At 36.2% G+C, this 12,112-nt stretch overlaps 1 pseudogene; it reads left to right on the top strand.

Annotated features, from left to right (window-relative positions):
* Positions 1-9,365: 9,365 nt before the first annotated feature.
* LOC130457012 (signal peptidase complex catalytic subunit SEC11C-like) lies at positions 9,366-11,736 on the top strand (annotated as a pseudogene).
* Positions 11,737-12,112: the final 376 nt, after the last annotated feature.

The following is a 12,112-nucleotide window of genomic DNA, read 5'->3' on the forward strand; positions in this document are numbered from 1 at the left end:
CAGTTGTAGCCAACTCTTTGTGACTCCATTTGGGATTTTCTTGGCAAAGGTACTGGAATGGCTTGCCATTTTCTTGTCCAGCTCATTTTACAGATGAAAAAACTGAGGCAAGCAGGTTTAAGTGGTTAATAAGTGTCTGAGGCCAAATTTAAACTCAGGAAAATGAGTCTTCCTGACTCTAATCCTGGTACCCTGTCCACTAGCCACCTAGCTACCCTCTATGAGACAGAACTTGAACTTTAGTCTTCCTGGCTCCAGGACCAGCTTTCTATATACTACAGCACACACACAAGAGTTCTCTTATCATATGTATCTAAATAGATGTACCTACAGGTCCCCACTGATTTCCTCCTTCAATGCATCTTTGTGACATGGCAGTGACTCTGGAGTCTTTTTTTTTAACCCTTACCTTTCATCTTAGAATCAATACTGTGTATTCTTTCCAAGTCAGAAGAGTGAGAAAGGCTAGGCAATGGGAGTTAAGTGACTTGCCCAGGGTCACACAGCCAGGAAGTTTTTGAGATCCGATTTGAACCCAGGACCTCCTGTTTCTGGTCATGGCTCTCAATCCACTGGGCTATCTATCTGCCCCAATTCTAGATACTTAAAGAAAATTCTCAACAAGCCAAAACTTCGGCAGTCTTTTACAAAAGGAAAGATTTCACATATGACTGTAGAAATGAACTGTAGTTGTCATTGGAGGATCAGCCTCATAAAGTTCAAAGAAGTTTATCACTTAAAGGCCAGTAGCAGGTTGATGAATTTTTCAACCACAGCAACTCACAGTGACCTTCTATTATAACATAGAGGGGCTGCACTCTAGGTTGCTGCCTAGAATACCTAAACCAAGCAAGTGGTGGATCCTTGGGATATTAAAGCAGACAGAAAAAAAGGAGGAGATAGAAGAAGGGGAGCCGGGATTTAAAGTGTGTTTTTTTTTTAATCCTACAACTAAAAGCAGTGAGGCAGCCAGTTCTGAAAATAAATTCCCTTGGCAGAGATTTTGAATGATAAATTTTTCTGGAGTAAAAGAAAATCAAATCATTCTTTGAATTAAGATATTGAATTTTTCTTCTTTTATACCTAAACTACGGACAGAAGCTTTAGGATTTTTCATCCTAAATTAATTCTGAAGTTTTATAGCTTTGTTTTCTCTTACACTCCTCCTCAGGTGGGATAATCTATGCCCAACTTTCTCTCCTTTTCTCTTTTCCCAGTGTGTTCATCTCTCTGATCTCTTCATTTTGCTTTTTTTATATCATCCCATCATATTCAACATACTCTCTGCTCTCTTTCCATATATGCATATGGGTTGTGTTTTAAACCTGGTCAGTTCCTCTCCTATATCTACAGGCAAACTTTATACACCAGAAAGTCTAAAGCATGAGTTTTTAGGGATAGAAGGAACCTCAGAGATAGTCCTCCCCAATATTTTACTGATGAGGAAACTGAGGCCCAGCAAAATGAAGTGACTTGCCTACGGTCTCATGGAAAACTATGAAAGTAGCAAAGCTGGCAACCAAACTCAGGTTTTCCAACCCTAGATGCAGTGTTTTATTTTTCCACTATGCCATTGGAATTCAAGTCCTTCACAAAGATTAGGGTCAAATAAGTGCTTTCCAATACTGTGATTTTGTGGTTTTATGATTTACTTTGTCGTGCATTTTATATGATGGTGGAATGATCTCAAGAAGTCTCTCGGAAAGGCAGAAGTTAAAGTTTTTAACACCTCCCTTTGGAGCATTGTGGGCTAGTCTACTGTTGTTCTAGCATATCTTCTTATCGCTTTCTACAGGAACAGAGGCCAGGTAAACCCTTATGAACTTGTTCGTATTAAATTTCTAAGAAAAATAGGTCATGTCAGGTAACAGAGAATTCTTTCCTTGTGTGAATTATAGCAGAAGAGGACTTCTTACTTTGAAATGTTAAGCAAATAAATTTCACTCCAATGTGTTAACTTTTTGTTTGGCTTCTTGATTCTTGAGCTACCTTCTCTTCTGATTCCCAAACTCGGAAGGTTTCTAGGAGCCAATTCATTTCATTGGGGAGTATAAAATTCATTTATGGATCCAAGTGAAAGAAAGAAATCAAGCTCAAAAAACATATTATGATTTACTGACATCAAAGAAAGGGGAGAAAAAAGATATATTTGCCAGTCTCTGACATCACCATCTTGGGTCTCATTTGTCCTGATTCTAGGACATGTTTCAGCACATTGAGGAATAGCCTGGAGCTGTCCAACTCTGTTACGAATAAACATTGACAATAAGTGGCATCCTGCATGTTCTCTGAAGATGTACATTGAGTGACAACGTGGCACAGTGGATGATATGCTGATTATATAACACTTACATGCCAAGCACTGTGCTAAGTGCTTTAAAATTATCATCTCATTTAATCATAAGAAAGATCTAGGTTCTTTTCTTTTTTAACCCTTACCTTATGTCCCAATAGCAATTCTAAGACAGAAGGGAAAGAGTTAGGCAGAGTTAAGTGACTTGTCCAGGGTCACATAGCTAGGAAGTGTCTGAGGTCAGATTTGGCCTCAGGTCCTCCCAAATCCAGGCCTGACTCTCTATATGCTATGCTACTTAGCTTCCCTAAAGAGCTAGGTTCTAACCAAATCTCTAACTAGCTCTATAACCATGGACAAAGAATTTCTAATTTCTCTGAGACTCATCTTCCTCACCTATAAAATGTGAATAATATTTGTAGTAATGATTTCACATGATGAATGTGAAAATTAAATGAAATTATTATTTAAAATGGTTATGAACTTTAAGCCACTGAATATATATTATTTGTGATAATTATATCCCTTTATTTGTGGTGTAATTGTGTTTTACTCTTTGTGATCCCATTGGTGTTTTTCTTGGCAAAGATACTGGCCATTTCCTTCTCCAGCTCATTTTACAGATGAGGAAACTGGAGCAAACAGGGTTAAAGTGACATATAACTAGTAAATATCTGAGGCTGGATTTGAACTTGGGTCTTCCTGGCTCCACACCCAAACTCTATCCACTGTATCACCTACCTCCCCTGCTAAAGACTGGATGAATGCCTTTTAAGGATGCTATGTAGATAATCCATGCTTTAAATAGAGATGGGCCAGATGACTCCTAAATCTCTTCTAGCTCTGAGATTCAGTAATTATATTTAATCACTTATCTAATAAAATTTACAACTCTTTAAATATTTTTAAAACTCTATATCCAATAAATATTCCGTTTACTGAAATCACTTGTTTTTAAATGATTTGGTATTTGAGCCACAAGATTTTGACATATATTGTTTAATTTTTTATCATAAAACAACTCTTTTATCTCATTGCATATTAAGTATACCTTTGATAAATGATCAATTTTTTCATTAATTATAGACCATAGATTTTAAGAGAGTTTAAATTAGCTGAGTTCTGGCCATCAAAGTATATTTATTTCCATCTCTTGGGTAAATTTCTTAACTTTTCACAACCTGACTTGTGGTGTAAACTCACATTGCAATATCCTCTCTATTTGAGAATTTTGAAATTCCAAAACAATTTTTTCTCAATATATTTATCAGAGTTCACCATTTCTTCATTGGGGAACAAAACTGATAAAATCACTAAAGTAAAAAAAAATTCCCCAAACATTTTGGGTGGATATTTTATACCCTGAAGAAGATCCCCACTTCCTGCATTTTTGGTGCCTTGAATGAAAATTTGAACTTCATGAGTAAAAATTACATTTTTATAATCTTCAGTACTCCAGACTTTATAATGTCTTTCCCATGACAATTTTTTCATGCTGGTTACTAATTATATCTAGCCAATCTTTTCACTGCTCTTCAACTTCAAAAAATTGTAGAAAAATAAATGCTAACCCTAGTTGTAGCCCTCTGAAGGTTTGTTTTCTGAAAATTAATTAGGCTATTTTGTAGCAATCCTTGTCAGTTCTTAATGTTGTTTTTCATTTTCGGTTGCACCTTCTTTTCCATTTCAGAGCAACTGATACTATTTTATGTGGGTTTTGAATGGTCCTGGAAACACTTGACACATCAACAGTCAGTCTCTGGAAGCCATTGCAGTATGCTCTTTAAGAACTGCATCTTTTCCAAAGGGTCATAAAACAATGCATACCCTTTGATCCAGTAATGCCACTACCAGGTCTGTATCCCAAAGAGATTTTTTAAAATGGGAAAGGACCTACTTGTACAAAAATATGTATAGCAGCTCTTTTTGTGGTAGCAAAAAAAATGGAAAATGAGATGTTCCTCTATTGGGGAATGGCTGGACAAATTGTGCATGTGATAGTGATGGAATACTATTGTGTTGTAAGAAATGAACATGATAATTTCAGAAAGAGCTGGAAAGCCTTTGAACTGATAAAGAGTGAAGTAAGCAGAACCAGGAAAACATTGTACATAGTAACAGCAATATTGTACCATGATCAACTGTGAAAGATTTAGCTATTCTCAGCAATGCAATGATCCAGAACAAATCCTGAAGGACTTATGGCAAAGAATGCTATCCACTTCCAGAGAAAGAACTGATAGAGTCAGAATGCAGATCAAAGCATATGATTTTTCACTTTAGCTTATTTGGGTTTTATATTAGAGTTTTTATTTTATATGATTATTCTCTTACTAAAATGAACAATATGGAAATGTGTTTTGCATGATCATACATATGTTAGATCAAATTGCTCCCCAACTGAGTGAAGGGGGAGGGAAGAGAGAGAGAAAGACAATTTGGATCATATAACTTCAGAAAACTTAAGTCGAAAATTGTTATTGCATGTAATTAGAAAAAAAATCCTTATTAAAAAACTATGTTTCCATGTTTCCTGAACAATAGCCATTCTTATGAACCATAGAATTAAAAATTAAACAAAAACAGAAAGAAAACATTTATGACAAAAAATTGTTATTCATTCATAGAGAATTAGCTAAGTATAGGGAAACCAAGTTAATTCAGTTTCATTTGGTCAAGCTGAGATTTCTAAGCCACCTTAATGTCAGTAGAAATGCATATGCATGATGACAGCTGTCACAAAATGAAGCCATGTCAGAAGTATTACTAGCTCCAAGTACTTTGCATAATGAGTAAAAGATGAAATGACTGAGGAAACAAAGGTTTGTATACTAATGCATGCTCATTGCCCAATAAGTCAGGATCAAGCCTCCTCCTCATTATAGAGCTGGACCCCAAAATAGGAGACAGACTTTTGTACACTAAAAACTATGAAAAATGCAGTAAAACAATTATTAAATAAGTCCAGTTAATTAAACAGAAACAAGACAACATTAGACATCTGATTTCTAATTGGATAAAAGATTAAGAACTTTTCAAGTTGATACAGAGAGAGTGAACAATTCCCTGAATTTAAGCAAAGAGGTGTCCCACTCTTCCCCAAATATCTGTAAACAATCAAAGGAACAAGGAAACAATAAGCAATTGATCAGTATAGGACTTATATTCAGATAAAACAAATGGGCTACTTAACATATATAATTATAAGAAAACTCCTTATATCAGTCTTTAGATCTGACTGCATTTCTGGTCAACATAACCTAGGTCCTTGGTAAAGGATCTCAAAATAGCAGGTACAGCTGGTCCAGCTTCCCACCCACACAGACCTAGGTTCAAACAAAGCAATATGGTTTTCTCCCAATTCTTACAGTTGAAGAAACTTTTCTCACAAGACAGAATTTGGCCTAATCCCATAATGGAATATCTTTCCATAGACTTTTGGGTCAACTACAATTCTGACTTTGGTAATCATAGTTTGACAAAAATCTACAGCTCTGCATTTTTAGGGGAATAAATTTGGTTTTAAAAATAATTTTAAACTGGAAGCAAAGCAAAATGTTCATCTATTGGAAAATGGCCAAAGAAATTGTGGCAAATGAATATAATGCATAAATGCACCATAAGAATCAATGAATATGAAGAAATCAGAATAACATGAGAAGACAAACATGAACTGAATTGACATAGCATAAAAAGTAGGGAGAACAGGAAAACAATATATATCATGACTACAACAATGTAAACAGAAATAACAAAAAAAAAGTCCAAGCTTGTCTTGGAGATGAATTGTTTTTTTTAATGTGCCTCCTTCCTTTCTTTGCAAGAGTGAGAAATTCTAGGTATGTAATATTTAATAGACTTTTGAACTCGGATAATGTGTTGGTTGAATTTACTGAAATGGTTTTTTATATCTACATATATACATATCTACACATTTTATATCTACACATATGCATATGTGTAGATATAGATATATAGATTAGATAGATAGATAGAAGGTTAGGAAATGCCCTTTTGGAAGCTGGGTCATATTACTCCAACCTCTCTGGGAAATCATATGTTTACAACATGCTTCTTTCCTTGCTTCTCCAAAACTATTATTAGCAATAACTAGGTTTGGGGGCAAGGGATGGTGTGGAACTGGTTAGCTACATGCCAATCAATGGTCATCTATTTTGTTTCCAGTTATTTTCTACTATAAAAGTATTGCTATAAGTATTTTGGTTTAATTTCTTTTTATTGTGAATGTCTTTTAGATATATGGCAAGCCATGGAATCTCTGGGTCAAAAGGTATGGTTAATCTCCACATTTTACAGATGAAGATGGGTAAAATGACTGGTCCAAGGTCACATGGTTAGCATGCTTGGATTTAAAAGTTCATGCCATGCAAATCCTAGATTGCTATTCTTTTCACTAATGGAGATTGTCTCCAATAGGTCTATGACTCAAATTTTCAGTTGGAATAAATCCCATTCTATACTCATAATGTCCTTATGCAAAACTGACAAATTCTCCAAAATCAAATCCAAAAATATTTTAAAAAACAATTAAAATGCAAAAAATGTACAAATATAATACAAATAGTTCCTTTGTTTAAACAATAGTCATTTCTTTTCTTTTCCTATGTGCAGACTTGCCAACCAGAGGAGCACCATGATGTGATGCCCTGGGACTGAAGTCATTGAGACAAACAGACCACTTGCCCACTGTCATTCATGTCCCAAAGACTGTCTCTTCTGATATTCTATTCTATTTGATTTTCCCAACCACTGTGTGAGATCATGACAACACTATGAATAGGTAGGATGGGCATGATCGTATCTATATCAGGGATAGACAATAAGACCCAGAGTTTTAAGTGATTAACCCAAGTTACTGTCAGAACCAGTACTATAAAAATGAAAAATTTCCCTGTAGGCTAGAAAACAAGTCTTAAGAGTTGGATCATAGTTAGAAAATCACCATCTATTTAATCTCCAGCAAAAATTGCCCATGGGATCCTTCAGCCTTTTTTTTTTAACTGAGTAACAATAATTTCCTCTGCTCAGATTCTAACTTGCTGTCCCTGGTCTTTTGCAATTGGTTCCTTGCAGATCAGAGTCACAAAAACAGTAAGTCCTCCATAAATGTAACTGATTTGATTTAGAATTATGGTCAATGTACATGTTGAACAGGAAGGTATTTTGTCATAGCCTCACCTCCGAGCAAATTTGGCAGTTTCCTGAAAGACAACCCTGTTATGTTGCATACATATAGGGACAAGACTCCTGATTGGCTGAGAAACTTTTAGCAAGAGAAGAGGGAAGAGCAAGATAGAGGGCAAAAGGAGAAAATGAAGACTTTTGAATAGCTGAGACTTTCTGAGGACAAGGCTTGTGGGATAAAGATTGTACCTCAAAATTTCCCTTAATTCCCAATACTTGTACCACAAGACCACTTTCTAAAGTCTAGACAATCAACAAAATAAATCAAACTCTGATTTGTAGCACTTAAAATTTCTGAGGTATAAAACATTCACAAAGAAAGAGGGGACTCAGATGAGATATTTACCTAGTTTAGTTAACATTTCATCTTACCTGAGTCATAAAACCCCCTACGTTTTTGGTATTCTATCACCTAATATAATCTGTGTGACTTCCCCAGGGCAAATAGGTGACTTAGTGGATAGAACACAAGACCTGGAGTCTGAAGGACTCATTTTCTTGAGTTCAAATCTGCCTTCAGATACTTATTAGCTATGTGACCCTAAACAAGTCAGTTAAGCCTGTTTTCCTTCATTTTCCTTGTTGTAAAATGAGCCAGGAGAAGGAAATGGCTGATCACTCCAGTATCTTTGCCATGAAAACCCCAAATGGGATCATGAAGAGTTGAACATAACTGAAAAAACTGAACAACAACAAAGAACAATATGGCTTCCACAATTACTGCCTTCCTTGACTTGGTAAATATGTTTGCTTGTTATCTATGCTTGCTTTTTGTGTAATAAGCATTTGGGGAAAACTAAACCAGTCAAGATTAAATTAACTGCTACTTCCTAGGTTGTAGTAGAACTACTTCCTCTCAAAGAGACTAGGGAAAGTATTATTATTATTATTATTATGAATCTTCCCCCCATCACACCCCTTCAGATATTTGATGTGTAATAATAGACATAATTACATGCCCAATACCTACCTCTTTTGTAGATGGAAGATCAATAGAGTGATCAACCATGGTGGATCTCCTACTTCCTACAAAGGTAAAAATAATCTGATTTCTTAGAAGATGGGTGGAACAGCTCCAGACCTAACTATATATTCATGTTACATATAGGCTGCTTGGTCACTTGCTATATGGGCCATTGCAGTATATTTTATATGTGGTTTCTTGGAAGATTGTGGATCATAGTGGCATATTTTATATGTAGTTTATTGGCATAGTGTGATGTATAGTTATATATTTTATATGTGGTTTCTTGGCATATTATTTGGTATATTTTATATGTAATTTGTCTTCATTTTACAGACATAAAAATTAAAGCTGAGAGAAGTTCCATGACCTGTCTAATGTCACATGATAAATTAGTGGCAGAACCAGTACCAAAACCCAGATGTTTCTGATTCTCAGTCAGGGCTGTGCCGGAGCCAGTCTAAACTAGCTTTTCAAAGCCAATTGTTAAATTTTTCAGCATGAGCACTTACATCTCAGAAACAATTCTGGATTTGATTTATTGTTTCATTGATTGTCTGAACTTAAGAAGTGAAAAAGAAAATGTTAATAATGCATATTATCCTTAAAAGTCCCCTGTGTATACATTTGGTTTTCTGGTGTGTCCATTATTAAACATTTACCAGCCACCCCACTGTGTCTTATCCATTGTTATTCTATTACACTGGGTTACCCTTTAAGTCTACATTAGCCTCCATGTCATAAGTTCCTAAGTCTCAATGACAATTTCTGCTTGTGCAGAAAGATTAGAGAAGCAGAAGTGACTTTTCTTGGGAAAGAGAGGGTAGAGCAGGGCTTTGACTATGACCTTGATGCAAACTAAAAGGAATGGAGAAAAAAGACATGGAATTTCTATCTCCCATGAGAAATGAAAAGAAGATTTAAACTGTAGCTGTAAAAACTCTTGTCATGAAGGTTTCACACACACACATCATTTTCTTGTGTTTTCTTTAATTTCATGAAGATCATTAAAAATAGAAAGAACTTACACACTTGGGCATGATTGTATCTTCTGTTCTTATGATATGAAATGGCTTGGTAATTGTCACTGGAAGCAAAAGTCCTATTGTGGTGGTCCTGAGTGGCAGTACGGAGCCAGCAATTCATAGAGGAGACCTTCTGTTTTTAACAAATTTCCAGGAAGATTCCATTAGAGCTGGTGAAATCATTGTTCCTAAGGCTGAATGAAGAAATACTCCTATAGTTCAAAGAGTCATCAAATATCACATACACACACACACATACACACACACACACACACACACACACACACACACACACACACACACACACAATGGAAACATCAAATTTCTGCCTAAAGGAGATAAGAATGAAGTTGATGATAGAGGTTTGTACAAAGAGAATCAAAACTGGCTAGCAAAAAAAGGATGCTGTAGGAAGAGCAGTAGGGCTTTTGCCATATGTTGGGATGGTTACCATAATCATGAATGATTATCCAAAATTCCAGTATGCTCTTTTGGCTGTAATGGGTGAATATGTATTACTGAAACATGAATTCTAAAATGAGAAGCAAAAGCAATTCTTGGGACTGGACTGAAATGGATTCTATTGTAAAAATAAAAAATACTGTATTTGAAATGTTCCACTTTCTACATAAAAGAAAACAGTGTGCAGGGTTTTGTTTTGTTTTTTTGTCTTGTCCAAATAAGTGGTTCATCAGTTTGAAAAAAATCTGTGGGGGCAGCTGGGTAACTTGGTGGTTGAGAGCCAGTCCTAGAGATGGGAGGTCCTAGGTTCAAATCTGGCCTCAGACATTTCCCAGCTGTGTGACCCTGGGCAAGTCACTTGACCCCCATTGCCTAGCCCTTACCACTCTTCTGCCTTGGAGCCAATACACAGTATTGACTTCAAGACAGAAGGTAAGGGTTTTAAAAAAAAATCTGTGGAATTCCTTCTCTGAAAATTTCTTAGAACATATTCCCATCCACATAAAATGCTAGAATCTTAAGTATCTTAGAGGTCATCTAGTCCAATCTCATTTTACAGAAAAGAAAAATGAGCCCAAGAGAGACTAAGTGGTTTGTTTCAGGTCACACAAGTCATGATATTTTGGTCACAGAATTAAATTGATTTCAGGTAAGTGATGCCTGGGTAGGGATGGGTTCATATCTAAGTAGAGGAAGTAGAAAGTCCCCCAGTGGTGTCTGTAATCTCCTCAATAGCTTTGTTTTAAGAACATACTATTGTTAAGTATATAATCTCCAAGGAAACAGGGGAAAACAGGACAAGAGAAAAGAAATATGCCCTTGATCCCTAGGACTGAAACATGGACAACATGGTATTATAGAAAGAACATTGACTCTGGAATAAAAGAATCTGGTTTGCAATCCCAGTTCTAATAACTTGAATTAAGCCATTTAATCTCTCTGGACCTCACGTTACTCATTTGTAAAATGAGGAGGCTGGCCTGTTGGGTCTTTTCCAAAGCTAGATCTATGACCCTATGAACCAGTAACTGCTGGATTTAGAGTCCAGAGGATGAGGGGTTCAAATCCCTCCTCCATTACACAGTTATCTACCTCCATGATTTAGTGACTTTGGGTAAATCACTTGCCTCTCTGGACCTCAGTTTCTTCATCTCTAAAATAAAGTGAGTGAAATGGACTAGATGACCTAGGTCTCAGGTCTACATGCATGATCTATGATTTGCAAGACATCCGCAGAAGAGCTAGCCACAAGAAGACCACAGGAATGAAAAACAGTTTGAGATGGGGTTAATATAACCAAAGGATGCAGCTAGTCATTGGTATGCAACTGAAGTAGATTGTTACCAGGACAACAAAGGAAGGTCCCAGTTGAAACTCAAATTGAGTATGTGTAATGCTATGCAATTTGCTATCAACAAGGATAGTGGTAAGGCAACCAGGATTGATTTTTAGGAGAGAACCAAGAGAGGGGAGATGCCTGCCAGGTTCTTGGGAGGAGGAGGAGGAGAAGGTGACTTGGATTGCTGAAGATCAGATTTCTATCCACAGGGAAGTATGCAAACACATTATGCAGAACTTTGGGGCCAAGCTATATGTCTCAAAAAAGAACTTCATGGGGGCAGCTGGGTATCTCAGTGGATTGAGAGCCAGGCCTAGAGATGGGAGGTCCTAGGTTCAAATCTGGCCTCAGCCACTTCCTAGCTGTGTGACCCTGGGCAAGTCACTTAACCCCCATTGCCTAGCCCTTACCCACTCTTCTGCCTTGGAGCCAATACACAGTATTGACTCCAAGACGGAAGGTAAGGTTGTTTTTTGTTTTTTTTTTTAATAAAATTTAAAATTAAAAAAAAAAAACTCCATTCCAGACAGTTTTCAAATTATTCCATGATCCCTAGTAGTCACTTCAAGGCTAAGATAGAAACCAGGTCTTCTCATGTTAAATCTCTTTTAACACGTTGTCTTCCACCAAAATCTAGTCAAGTCTATGATTTCAACATATGCAAAATAATCTTCACATTAATTTGATCAAACTATATATAGGGTTTATTGAGTAACACACAAACCATCTGGAGATACTCATTGTCACTTAGCAAACCATGTTGAGATACTCATTCTTGTCTTTGCCTAGTCTGAGAAAATGATGTTAAATATATAAAAATGCCC

Source organism: Monodelphis domestica, chromosome 2, assembly GCF_027887165.1.
Source record: "Monodelphis domestica isolate mMonDom1 chromosome 2, mMonDom1.pri, whole genome shotgun sequence".
Taxonomy (NCBI): Eukaryota; Metazoa; Chordata; class Mammalia; order Didelphimorphia; family Didelphidae; genus Monodelphis; species Monodelphis domestica.